Here is an 11,928-nt window from a genome sequence, read left to right as displayed (position 1 = left end):
CAGTCCATATGAAGGGCAACGGGCAATTCACATGATTGCCCCTACCTTGGGGTGGTCTTTAATTTTTCCCCCTCAAATCGTTGGTCTTTAATGAAATCTCTGATTTCATAGACCATTGAATAGGGTTATTTTGACCTAGACATTTTCATTAAATGAGAAGTAGGGCAAAATTAAAGACCAGCGATTTGAAGGGCAAAAATTAAGGACCAGTCCATATGAAGGGCAACAGGCCATTCACATGATTGCCCCTACCTTGGGGTGGTCTTTAATTTTTTCCCCTCGAATCGTTGGTCTTTAATTTTTGCCACCCACATTAAGTAATAAAATATCGGGCAATTCGCAGAATTGCCCTTCGTTTGGGGTGGTCTTTAAATTTTGCCCCTTATATTTGAAATCTTTAAATTTTGCCCTTCGGCTAAAACCCATAACCCATGGTTTCGAACCCACGTGTCAAAATTTTAAAAAAAAAAAAAAGGCAAGTTTAAATTTATGCTATACCCCCAACGGCATACACTTGTATGAATTACCATAAAGTTATCTGGACCGCATACTTTATGCCTTGTAAATGGAGACTTGGCATAAGTATGTCGGGTCCGGCATAACTTTGATAATTCATTCAAAAGTTTATCTGGATCCGCATAAAGTTCGCTCCATTAAAAGTATATGCCCCCACCGCATAACTTTGTGAAGGAATTACCAAAGTTATCTTTGACCCGCATACTTATGCCTTATCAGATTTAGCATAGTATCTTGGTCCGCATAACTTTGATAATTTCTTCACAAAGTTATGCGGGTCACGAGATAAAAGTTTGCGATTAAAAGTATGCCCCCGGCATAACTTTGTGAAGAATTATCAAAGTTATGCGGACCGGCATGATACCTCACCCAAGTCCCTGTAAGGCATGGGTATGCGGGTCCGGCATAAAATGTGTGTAATTCCTTAACAAAGTATGCCGGGTCCCAGATACACGCGACCCAAAACCTTGTCTTGAGATTTTTTTTTTTATTTTATGCCTGAGCGGGGGTTCGAACTTCGAACCCCATTATTTCGGCGCGAAAGTTCAAAGTTGCGATGTGAAGGGCAAAAATTAAAGATCGACACATGAGGGCATAATTTAAAGACCACAAATATGAGGGGCAAAATTTAAAGACCACCCCAAAAGAAGGGCACTCCGCGCAAAAAAATGTAAAATATCCCTATCATTCTGGGCTCGAACCCCATCAGAGTAAAAAAAAAAAAAAAAAAAAAATCACAAGACAAGATTTTCATCAAAAATATGCCTATTCGGGCAAAGTTATGCCTTAATGCATAGTTCTATAGTACGCCTTTTCCGGCATAATTTAGTAGTATTACTTAATTTCTACAAGACTATGCCAGACAAGACATAGTATACATGTAACTATATAGAAACTATTAGCCTGTTTGGCTAAGCTTATTTTTCTCTAAGAGTGCTTATTTTTTCCAATAAGTGATTATTTTTTTTAAAAAAATGAGGTGTTTGGCCAAGCTTTTGGGAGAAAATAAGTGCTTCTAGGGAGTTGCAGAAGCAGTTTTTCAGAAGCTAAAAAAAATCGCTTTTGTCCAAAAGCACTTTTGAGAAAAATACACGTAAAATCACTTTTTAAAAGCTTGGCCAAACACTGATTGCTGCTCAAAAGTGTTTTTCAAATTAATTGGCCAAACACAAACTATTTTTCGCCAAAAGTACTTTTGAAAAAAAAAACTGATTTTAGAAGCTTATGAACTGTCTTGTCCAGCATACTTCTGTAGAGATTAAGTTATCCTATAAAACTATGTCTTAACTACATAAAAACTACGGCTTGTCTGGCACTACAGAGCTATGCCTTAAGGCATAACTTTTCCCCAAATAGACATAGTTTCTATGAAAACCTTGTCTAGCGAAGGTTTTTTTTTTTTTTTTTTTTTTTTTTACTCTGTTGGATTCGAACTATGAATCTCTGGTTTCATAGACCAGCGAATAAGGGTATTTTGGCCCACAAATTTTCATTAAATGAGAAGTAGGGACAAAAATTAAAGATCCGTCCATATGAAGGGCAATCCGCGTTATTTTTCGAAGGACAAGCTGCGCAATTTTTGATTTTCTATTTTTCTTGCACAATGCTTTACCAATAATAGGGGCGATCTATAACTTTCCACAAGGAGAAAGAAAATGTCAAAAAAAAAAACAAACAAACAAACAAACAAAAAAACTCCTCTTTTTCCTTTTCTTCCTATTTTTTCTTTATCGATATTATTGTTCAAATGTCTATTGTATGATAGTAATAATAGTTTTATTTTTGCATTTCAGAAAGAAGTAGTCTAAATATTCTTGAATCTACTTGTTGAGTCTATTTTCCAGATTAAACATTCAAATAAAGAAGGAAAAAGGTTGCAAAATTAACATGTTTCATATTTTTGAAAAGGGACATATTTTAGAGTTACTTTACACTTAAGTTGAATAGCGTTAAAGAAATAAGGATAGCCTGCAATACAATCGTTTTACAAAAAATGAAAGACACATAAATATTGGAATGCGGGACCAGGAGTAGTCCTTCAAGTATAAATATAGAACTTGATCGTTTAAAAAGAGTTTATAAGACTGAAAATTATCAAAGTATTTCCATTTTCAATTTCTACCTCATTATCGTAGAAATAATTTGACTAACTTAAAGCCTAAAGACTAAAAAGATAAACAAACCATCACTTCAGTGACAAAAAACAAACAGGAGATTACATCCAATAACCTTGAAAATAGGTGGTCCTGAACTGTGAACTCTAGACCGCCGCTTGCTTCATGGACAAACCTCCAAGCTCAAAAGTCAAAATTTGTTAAAGCTGATGTTTTGCTCAATGAGCAACCAAGGTCAAAAGTTCAAGATCACCCATCTCCGAGGTCGTTCTTGTAAATCTAAGCTATGAATGTGGTAGAATTCTCCTTTAACGATGTAAATCTGAGAGATGCATACCAAATTCATCGCAAAATATCAATTAATTACTGGTGATTTTGACATAAAATCTAGCATGAGAAGAACAAACAAGAAAATGTGTGGAGTAACACTAGAAAAATAAGTTGTTAAAAAGGAGATGAGAAAATGGAAAATTATTTGTTTGAAAGAAACCTAATTGGTGTTATTTAGGGTACTTATTTTTTATGTCAAGTCTTAAGGACTACTTAATTGACTTACTTCTTTTGATATATAGAACAATCCGTCAAGATAAAAAGGACCAATATACCCTTAACCATCCATCGAACAATCCGTCAAGATAAAAAGACCAATACATCCTTATCAAATCTTTAGGATACTTTATTGACTTGCTTTTTTGTAACATCGAACAATCCGTCATGATGAAAGGACCATTGTACCCTTGAGCTATCCATCGAACAATCCGTCAAGATAAAAGAATCAATATATCCTTGATAGATTATTCAATGCATGATAAAAAGACGAAAAATACTCTTTACTTAACTTAATAATTACCTGTTATGTTTTGTATATATTATTTGGCAAAATACATCAAAAACACGAACTATACACTAAAAGTCATTTTTTTCACACTTAAACTATCCTCAAGGACCATTACACACCTAATATATGAAAAAGTGATATTTTTACTCCTCATATAATATGACCAGTTGCACTAGGGGAGAGTGTACACTCTCTCCCCACATCAGCGCCACGTCAGTCCACATCAGCGCCACGTCAAAAAATCCACTAATTTTCAATTTTATATTTTTTTTTCCTTTCCCCTCCTCCCCCACCCTCCCTTTCTTCTTTATCCCTACTCCCTTTCTTTTTCACATTTTTTTGACTCGAAATGCAAAAGCAACTGGTTGGAACAATCCACCGAATTGTCCACCAAAATGGAAAGTTCAAAAAAGAAAAGACGAACCTCCAAAACCCCATCCTACCCCAAATCCACAACCAATGCTAGCACCTAAACAAAATATCCAATTTCAATTTTTTTGCATCAGTATATGAAAACAAGCCAAAAAAAAAAAAAGAGAACAAAAAGAAGCTTTTTATTCAAAAGACAAGAATGAAAATTTATGCATACCAAAACCGACACTCGGTTCCATTGAAGTTGAGTCACACTATCATTGCTTCCGGTTGAATAAATTACCAATCAATAGAACAAAGATTTTCAAATTTGGAGCAAATGTCACTGGGAGCAATATTCTTCACTTTTTGGTTTTGATCCTGACAATTTATGTTACCTTTTAGATATTGGCAAAATACATCAAAATTTGATTTCTTCTTCTCTTCAAAACATGGTTACATTCTTCTTCTCCTCTTCATCTTTGTTATGACATTCATGATTTGTAGAAGTTGAGTGCGAGGAAGAAAGGGAGGGGTGGGGAAATGAAGAAGAAAGGGGACGGGTGGGGGGAGGGGTGGGGAAGTGAAGAAAGAAGAAAGAGACGGGTGGGGGGAGGGGTGGGGGGGGGAAGAAGAAAGGGACGGTGGGGGAGGGGGTGGGGGAAATGAAGAAGAAAGGGATGCGTGGGGGGAGGGGGTGGGATTAAAAAAAAATATTGGTATTAAAAAAAAAAATGAATTAATTTAAATTAAAACGCGCCTATTTTTAAATTATTTTTATATTTTATGCCACATCAGCTTTCAGGGAGCAAAAAATATCACTTTTTCATATATTAAGTGTGTAATGGATCGCCAGGATAGTTTAAGTGTGAAAATGACTTTTAGGGTATAGTTCGGGGGTTTTTGATGTATTTTACCTATATTATTTCTATTTTACAAGTTACTCATTTTCATTCTCAAATCTTCAAAATAAATTTGTACAAGTATCTCAAAAATGAAAATTGCGCATCCTCACTTGCTCATGGTAAAATTCATCACTATAATCTCCTTGTCACACATGCAATCATGGACTTAAAGGATCAATTGACTATATATCTTCTTCGAATTTGTAAGGTATTCCATGTTTTATAAGTGTACCTTTTAATCATCTATTATTTGTCTTTTTATATAGACATAGCAAAAATTTTCCACGTTAACTCGCATTAATGTAGGAGAATGAATGTGCGTAAATGATTTTTTATGTGTAACGCAATGCAATTTAAGACTAGCTTCTGCTTGCGTTGCATGTGCATTTGGTGCATGACACGTGCACCCCGTGCGTGACACATGCATTCCGTGTGTCTCACGTGTAACCCGTGTTAATTAGTAATATATGTGAAGTAACACTAGAAAAATAATTATGTGGAGTAACACCAAAAAAATAAGTTGTTAAAAAGAGACGAGAAAAGAGATAATTATTTGTTTGAAAGAAACTTAATTAGTGTTTTTTGGGGTACTTATTTTTTTATGTCCAGGTCTTAAGGATACTTAATTGACTTACTTCTATTAAAACATTGAACAATCCGATGAGGAGAATTTTTATGTGATGAATGTGTGCAAATGATTTTGTATAATGCTGTGCAATTTACATGTATGTGTGTCAATTAACCCGAATATTTGTGAAATATCAGATTGTTCGAGGAACCCTAAATGTTGGTGGAGTAAAGGATCGTCAATAAGGCGTTATGTGCTGATAAAAAGAATATTCATGAATTCATTTTACCGAAAATCGATGTGAATAACCTCAAAGAATTTGTGAAACCATTGATTGGAGACGAGATGTATAGAGATATACTTACATCAATTCAGTTCATATCAATTGAATTCTCCTTTGACAAAGCAAACCTAAGCGATACATCAATTTCATCGCAAATAATCAATTGCTGAATCGATGTGAGATATCAGGTTGTTCAATCGAGGAGCCCTAAATATTCTGAGATATCAGATTGTTAGAGGAGCCCTAAATGTTGGTGGAGTAAAGGATCGTCAAAGAAGCATTATGTGTTGATAAAAAGAACATTAATGAATTCATTTTACTGAAAAAACGATGTCATGAATAACCTTAAAGAATCTGTCAAATAATTGATTTGAGACGAGATGTACAGTGATACACTTACATCGATTAAGTTGAAATCAATTGCTCCCCTTTGACAAAGCAAATCTGAGAAATACATATCAAGTTCATCCCAATCAATTAATTACTAATGACTTTTACTTACATAAAATCAAGCGTAAGAAGTACAAACAAGAAAAATATATTGAGTAACACTAGAGAAAGAAGCTATTAAAAAACAGGCAAGAAAACATACAGTTATTGGTTTGAAAGAAACTTAATTGGTGTTCTTTAAAAATTTGATTGATTTGCTTATTTTGATACATTGAGCAATCCGTCAATACAAAAGGACCAATACACCATTGAACTATCCATCACAATATATCAAGATAAAATGACCAATATACCCTTAAATCATCCATCAAACAATCCGTTAAAGATAAAAGGACCAACGTATCCATGATGGATTATTCGGTGGAAGATAAAAAGAGTAAAAATAATCTTTACTTAACTCAATAATTACTCTTTACTTTTGATAACATTCAAGAAGGCCATTGCAGACCAGGGAATATCAAATGTTTTAATGGCGTCAATTTGTAATGAAAATATGTCTTATGATGGAATAAGAGCTCCAGCCCAAAGTAATTCTTTGGGGGAAAGTCTTACAACTATTTAGAAGCCCAAATTGAGGACCAATATGAGTTGGATTGTGGCTCAAGATCTGTCCAAACAAGCAGCATGTTCTATGTTACTGAACTTGTGTTTCTAGATGCTTATTTAATGCTATGCTGACTGCGTTTAAAGCTATATTGAACAAAGTGTTGGTGGTCTTTTATTCACCTTGAAAAAATCAGATTATTTAATTCAGTTTGACCACCTTTGAAGCCTAGATTGTTCTTTCTTTTCTTTAGGGTGGTAGCCACCTTTCCTCCTATATAAAGGAGCATTTTCTTCTTCATTGTAACTAAATTTGATTAATATTATTAGCCTTGTGGCTTGTGGAGACCTTTGAGGTTCTCTTAAGGGTTTTGTTCTACCTTGAACCATATCTAGGATTCTTCACTAGTAAGATTCCTTGTTTGAGTTCCCTCCCTCCTTTTCTTCTTCTTCTTAATTGTTTCGCCCCTTCTTTTACTATTAAACAAGGTTTCAAGTATAAAATGCTTGAACTTGTGTTCTTCTCTCCTAATAATCAATCCTTCCCTCTTTTTAACTTCTAATTCTAAAGCCTTCCTCTATCCGTGTTGTTATCAACTTTTGTATATATTGTTCCTTTTTTTACAAGTTACTCATTCTCACTCTCAAAACCGTTAAGTAAATTTGTACAACTATCTCAAATATGAAAATTGCACATCATTACTTGCTAATGGTGAAATTCATCGTCATAATCTCCCTCCCACACACGCAATCATGGACTTAGAGGATCAATTGACTATATCTTCTTGGAATTTGTAAGTTATGCCATGTTTTACCCCTTTATCTTTACTTTTTAATCATCTATTATTTGTCTTTCTATATATTAATAACAAAGATTCACCACATTAACTTGCATTAATGTAGGAGAATTTTCATGTGATGTGCGTAAATGATTTTTTGTGTAATGGTATGCAATTTTAAATCAGCTTCTGATTGCATTGCACGTGCATTTCTTGAGTCACACATGCATCCCGCGCGTGACACGTGCATTCCCTGTGTCCCACGATACTCTGGGACATGATACTCTTTGCTTATAATTACCCATTACGTTTTGTATATGCATGCATGTGTGTGTGTGTGTGATGACAAGTTACTCATTTTCATTCTCAAATCTACAAAGTAAATTTGTACAAGTATCTAAAAAATGGAAGTTGCACATCTTCACTTGCTCCTTGTTCACGGTGGAATCCATTGCCATAATCTCCCTCTCACACAACAGTCATGGATTTGAGGCTAATGGGCTACATCTTCTTGGAATTTGTAAGTCATTCCATGTTTTACCCCTTTATGTATACTTTTTAATCATCTATTATTTGCCTTTTTATATAGACTAACACAGATTCACCACATTAACTCGCATTAATGTAGAAGAATTTCATGTGATAAATGTGCATACATGATTTTTTGTGTGTAACTCTATGCAATTTGAAACTAGCTTCTGATTGCGTTTCTCATGCATCTCGTGCATGACCCATCCGTGACACGTGCATTCCGTGTGTCCTACTTGAAGCCTGTATCAATTAGTAAAATGTGTGGAGGAAATTCAACTATATATATATATATATAATATTGCTAATAGTTTATTTAAGCCACTTCGTCTTTGACCTCAAGATCGTTACTCTCCAAGTTGGTACTAAAAATCACTACACGCCTAGTTTTTCTTGAACGAATTTGATGATCCAGTTAAGCCCTCTTTAAATGCATCAAATTGTTGTTCCAATTTGGTGATTAATTTGTGACCAACGAGGTATTTTTTTTTTTTTTTACTGATTTTCTTTATTCCAATTGAGTTTTTTTTTCTTTTCATATTTGTCCCATTTGGATCAATTGCATTGAACATAAATTTTACAAATTGCGTTCTTTTTCTGAATTTACTCTTACCTGTTCTTGGTCTGAAAATAAAGAAAGGTCTTTCAAATTTAAACTCGATTTTGGTTTGTTACCAAATTCATTGATTAAAGTTAAGAACTCGTCAATTTCTGTTGATAATGATTTTTTTTTATCAATTGTATCGACTTTTTATTCACACTCTTGGTAATCAGTATCTAGAAGAAAGATAGTATGAATCCTATTCAGTCTAACTCTCTCTTTCAAATTTTCCAGCGAAGTATTATTTATGATTGAAGGTGAAAATCCTTTTTGGATTGTTCCTCGATATGGTCCATTTAAAAAAGGATCATACATTTTAAGCATATATTCTTTTTTAGTATCATCATTGATATGGGATAAAGATATTACTAAGTTGAAATTTTAGTAATATGGGATAAAGATATTGATGCGTTGATATGGGATAAAGATATTACTAATTTGAAATTTTTTGGAGAATTTTCATGTGATGAATGTGGGTGAATGATTTTTTGTCAATAACGCAATCCAATTTTAAATTAGCTTCTAATTGCGTCGCACGTGCATCTTAGACATCATCCAGTGCATGACACGTGCATTTCGTGTGTCTCACGTGTAGCCCCTGTCAATTAGTAAAATATATGGAGTAAAACCTCATCGATTATGTTCAAATCAATTGAAATTCTCCTACGACGATGTAAATCTGAGGGATACATATCAAAGTCATCACAATCAATCAATTACCTATGACTGACTTGCATAAAATCTAGCATGAGAAGTAAAAACAACGCAAATATATGGAGTAACGCTAGAAAAAAAAGTTAAAAGGGAGACGAGAAAAAAGATAACCGGTGTAACAGAAAACTAGTTTGGTGTTCCTCAGAGTACTTAATGTTTTATCAAATCTTTAGCATACTTTATAGACTTGCATTTTTTGAAACATCGAAGACCACATCAATGTAAAAGGACCCAAGAACCCTCGATGGATTGTTTAATGCGAGATAAGAAGACTCAAATTTTCCTCGTACTTAGTCGTACTTTATTGAAGGCAGAAATATGACCGATTAGATTTTGTTTCTTCATTTATAGGAAAATTGTCATATTCAAAGCGTTTCTAATTTATTGATTTGCCCTGTATATATAATATATTATGTAATTTAAATAAAAATTGTAGATTATGTAATATTATACTTATTCACTAGTATTTATGAAAGTCCCCCTATGAGTAGATTGTACACTCATATGAAATACAGTGCCCTATGAAATCCATGCTATAAATCTACCTAGGCTTGCAATTTATGTCCTTTTTCCCAAATTGATGAGACAACAACAAATTACAGCCCAGTTACCCGACTCCACTAATCTGTCAAATTAACCCATTAATACCACAAACCCTCTCCTTCTCCGAAACACAAAATCGAAAGGTCCCGCATACCCTAAAAGTTGGACTCCATGGAAATGCAAAATAAAATCATGGCGAGAGGAGACAAACTTACTGATTCTATGTTGCTCGACGGAAAACAAGTCGTGAGGACCAGCGTATTATCTAAATAATGGAGATTTCTTTGGAAGTCCGTTCCGGTATCACTCAATTTCAACGGCTACTACGCACAACGAAAAGGACACTCTTGATTTCTTGACTTCCACAAATAGAGAGCTTCATTATTGGAGGTCTTGCGACAAAATTAGAAAATTCAGCGTAAGACGCCTTATCTACATGAAGGAATATGTTAAAGATGAGTGTGCGTAAATGATTTTTGTCAATAACACAATTCAATTTAAAATTAGCTTCTAATTGCATTGCACGTGCATCTCAGACATCATCCAGTGCGTGACACGTGCATTCCGTGTGTCTCAGGTGTAGCCCGTGTCAATTAGTAAAATATATGGAGTAAAACCTCATCGATTACGTTCAAATCAATTGAAATTCTCCTTTGACGATGTAAATCTGAGGGATACATATCAAAGTCATCGCAATCAATCAATTACCGATGACTGACTTGCATAAAATCTAGCATGACAAGTGAAAACAAGGCAAATATGTGGAGTAACGCTAGAAAAAGACAGTTAAAAAGGAGACGAGAAAAAGGATAATTGGTGTGACAGAAAACTAATTTGGTGTTCCTCAGAGTACTTAATGTTTTATCAAATCTTTAGCATACTTTATAGACTTGCATTTTTTGAAACATCGAAGAGTCCGTCAAGGTAAAAGGACCAATGAACCCTCGACGGATTGTTCGATGCGAGATAAAAAGACTCAAATTTTCCTCGTACTTAGTCATACTTTATTGAAGGCAGAAATATGACTGATTAGATTTTGTTTCTTCATTTATAGGAAAACTGTCATATTCAAAGCGTTTCTCATTTATTGATTTGCCTTGTATATATATTATATTATGTAATTTAAATAAAAATTGTAGATTATGTAATATTATACTTATTCACTAGTATTTATGAAAGTCCCCCTATGAGTAGATTGTACACTCATATTAAATACAGTGCCCTATGAAATCCATGCTATAATGGCAATTTATGTCCTTTTTCCCAAATTGATGAGACAACAACAAATTACAGCCCAGTTACCCGACTCCACTGATCTGTCAAATTAACCCATTAATACCACAAACCCTCTCCTTCTCCGAAACACAAAATCAGTGTCAGTCTACATACCCTAAAAGTTGGACTCCATGGAAATGCAAAATAAAATCACGGCGAGAGGAGACAGACTTACTGATTTGCCAGAGCCAATTCGACTTCACATCCTCATGTAACTAGTAGACATAACAAAGATTCACCACATTAACTCGCATTAATGTACGAGATCATGTGATACATGTGCGTACATGATTTTTGTGGGTAACGCAATGCAATTTAAAACTAGCTTCTGATTGTGTTGCACGTGCATTTAGTGCGTGACACGTGCATTTTGTGTGTCTCACATGGAACTCGTATCAATTAGCAAAATATGTTGAGTAACACTAGAAAAATAAATGAAGTAATGAGAAGTATGAATAAGGAAAATATCTAGAGTAACACTTGTAAAATAAGTTGTTAAAAAGGAAACGAGAAAAGAGATAATTATTAGCTTAGAAGAAATCTAATTAGTGTTTTTTGGGGTACTTGTACTTTTGACGAGGAAGCTACACCTACTTCTAAACAAAGTTTTTGATATTGAATTTTAAAAGCAAAACAGAGCAGAATTACCAAGAAGTTTATAGTTTGACACAATAGCTGACTTCCGTCACTAAAAATATCATCTAAGAAATTTGTGGCTAATTTGTTGCTAAATAGTCCGTAGCTACCAGGGTTTTATAAATAATTCGTCGCTAATATATCGTTAAATAGGATTAGCAACTGATTTTTATTGTTTCGCAACCGAAGTTTTCAGTCGTTAATTCTTGTTTCTTTTTGTAGTGCATGTAATTAAGTTAGTTCAAATAATGGTTTACTTTTGCTGAAAGATTTGGGAAGTGAAA

Source organism: Lycium ferocissimum, chromosome 5 (assembly GCF_029784015.1).
Source record: "Lycium ferocissimum isolate CSIRO_LF1 chromosome 5, AGI_CSIRO_Lferr_CH_V1, whole genome shotgun sequence".
NCBI classification, from domain to species: domain Eukaryota; kingdom Viridiplantae; phylum Streptophyta; class Magnoliopsida; order Solanales; family Solanaceae; genus Lycium; species Lycium ferocissimum.
Note: the sequence above shows the minus strand (reverse complement) of the source record.